This window comes from Sitodiplosis mosellana, unplaced genomic scaffold (genome assembly GCF_009176505.1).
Source record: "Sitodiplosis mosellana isolate CC-2019 unplaced genomic scaffold, AAFC_SMos_1.0 Smas_scaffold_5920, whole genome shotgun sequence".
In the NCBI taxonomy this organism is placed as follows: domain Eukaryota; kingdom Metazoa; phylum Arthropoda; class Insecta; order Diptera; family Cecidomyiidae; genus Sitodiplosis; species Sitodiplosis mosellana.
The window spans coordinates 1-2,894 of record NW_022601162.1 but is presented as its reverse complement, the minus strand read 5'-3'; the positions used below and the strand labels follow the sequence as shown (position 1 = coordinate 2,894).

Below are 2,894 nucleotides of genomic sequence, written 5' to 3'. Positions count from 1 at the left end.
TTTATTTCGATATTGTTTTGGTGTTTTTTTCTCAATTTCTTTGATCAGTGTCTGTGTTCGATTTTTATCTTTTTGTATTTCATCAATTGTGTGTATGTTGTAATCGTCCAAACTTTCTGACTTGACTTCATTCAGTTTCAGAATTTGCACCTTTGATGTTGTGTTAATAATTCTGACCATGAGATTTTCGGTCAATTTATGTTCCGCCGGATAAAATTTTACCCGACGGGTAAAATGCAATTTTACCCGTCGGGTTAAATCCGAAGGATAAAAATCAATTTTTACCCGTCGGGTCAATTTAGATGTGAAAAATGCAAATAAAAGCCTAAAACGATTAGTTAAACCCTATATATGGTCTACGGAGACGTTAGAAATATATTGATGTTCAAAAAAGATCGAAAATTCAAAATATTTTCATGAAAAATTGATCTACATTTTAATCAAATTTTTATTGAGCAACAATTTCATTGTAAACATTTGACAATCGAAGTTCACATCTGAAAGACTTTATTAGCGAAATTTCAAATGGTTCTGTTTGGAATAGAAGAAAATCGTGTAAAAATAATTTTATTATAAATTTATTGTGTCGGCTCATTGTCTGCTGACTGTAGTTCGTTCTGTTTTTGCTGTAGCTCTATCTGTTTTTGCTGTAATTCAATTTTCTCGATTTGGCGCTGAGTTCTGATGTGTATGAGACGCTCTTGTGCTTCTTCTTGTGCAATTGATGCAGTTTCTTGCAATATTTTCTGTAAATGGATTTGCTCGTTCACAAGTTCCATTTGTTTCGAGCGAAGCTCATCGATCAATTGCTTATTTTGCGGTGGTGTTGCTTTTGGTCGTCGTATACGAATTTCATTTCGTGGTGCTGTCAGGCGACCACTTGTACCAGCATTTTCCATCTCTTCCTCCTGTTGTGCTCGAATTCGACGTTGGGTGGGGTCGATCCATTCATCGTCATCAAGCATTGGATTTGTTGGTTTCGTTTTATTCACAACTTCGTCACTACCATGATCGGATACTGCCATTCGATCTGATTCATCGGCATTTCTCATCCGTTTTGCTTCCAGCTGCTTTTTATGATCCACGAATGTTGGTAGATCCATGCTTTCAACCATAGTGTTTAATTCACGCACGCCCTGACTTCCTGACGTACACTAGGCACCCAATCTTGCTTATCAACGACATCGGAGAAATCGTTCGAACTATCATCACTTCCAATCACAATACGTTGTGAATTAACTGAAGAATGAAGAAAATATATCTGTTAAAATCAAATCATGCATGAATTGGCCAAAAAGTAAAAAAAACTCACCACTTCCAGGGAATTCAGTTCTCTTTCGTTCACGAATTGGTCTTGGCGTATAATTTGAAGATGACTGAACTTTAGAAGGTTCTTCATATTCCGGTGTGCGCTTTGTTTTGTTTGATACTTCCAGACCAGAAGCTAAAAACAATGTAAGACGAAAAAAAAATTTGGAGCGAATTTTTCAATATATTGATTTTCATGAAATCAAGCCTAATGGCCCCGCTTATGTTCTTTGTGGCTGGTAATCTTCGACCTCTTGGTGCGTTGTTTTGCTCCAAAAACTCCCTTTCTTGCTCAATTGCATTGTTGTACTCCACTTCTTCCGTTGGTGTTAGTCGTGGTGGCAACAAATCTCCTTGCTCTTTGCATATATTATGTAAAACTGCCGTAGCAACAATGACACTTTGGACGGTTTCAAGTTTCCTAAATCGCATTCCAGTCCACAGACACGGAAATCTTTTTTCCATTGCCCAAAGAGCCTTTCTATCGTGTTTCTGGTTGCAATATGTGACCGTTGGTACAACGATTCTGCATGAGTTCTTTGCCGTTGTGTGTCGCGTAACGGCACAGCCAGAAAATTTTCTGTACGATATCCACCATCCCCAAGGAGTATGGAATTCCGATCATTGCGCATGAATTCGCCGCTAAGAAATCGCTCAAAAATGGTCGCATTCAAGAAAATGGTTTCATCGTGCGTGTTTCCTGGCCAACGGGCAACAATGTCAATGATTTTGTTGTTGGCGTCGCAAATAACTTGTGTGTTGAGTGCGTAAAATTGCTTTCTGTAGAAAAAGTCGGTTTTATTCTGAACTCCACCCACTTCTTGAATTTTGACAAGGCTACCATCAATGGCACCAATCACACACGGCATTCCTGCTATTCTGAAAAACTGTCTTTTCGCTTCTTCCAATTCAGCATCAGTATTGGGCATTCGGCTAAATTGCGTAGCAAGTGCAGCAATTTTGTCACTCTCAAGTGGTATTATATTGCAAACTGCAGATTCGCTGATGCCATGAAAATCCGCTGTTGCCATATGAAAGCAACCCGTTGCGTAATAACGTAGCGTTAATAAAATTTTAGTCAACCCACTATGGTGAAATTTTCACGAGGTACGATCGGTTCCAATTGAGCTCCAATTAAGGTATACAAATACCTTACGCCAGCTTTTGTTAAGCGAAAACGCCGATGAAATTCTGCTTCATCGTAAACGTTCATTGGGTTTCCGCGCGGTCTCACAGTATATTTTTTTTCACGTTTGACATGTCCGATATTTGTTCTTCTAAATCATCCACTTCCATTTGAAGTAAATCTACTTGCACATTTATCAAGTCGGCCATTATCGACAAATTTGATATATAGAAACAATGCCGATACCACACAGAAGGAATTTTTATTTTCGATTGTGATCTTTTCTCTTGAACTTATGAGGCAGCACTGTGAACGAATTTTGACGAGTGCTGTAATTAGCTGTTATTGTGATTATAAATATCGATTGCTCTGTATTCCACTCATACACAGCAAATCGCTTATTTGCATAAACATGAATTTATACAATGCATACATGTGGAATACAGAGCAATCGATATTT

General features: G+C 38.1%; 1 pseudogene; it reads right to left on the bottom strand.

The window, feature by feature from the left end:
- Window positions 1–1,130: 1,130 nt before the first annotated feature.
- On the bottom strand, window positions 1,131–2,723 carry LOC129573073 (putative nuclease HARBI1; annotated as a pseudogene).
- Between the last annotated feature and the right edge of the window lie 171 nt (window positions 2,724–2,894).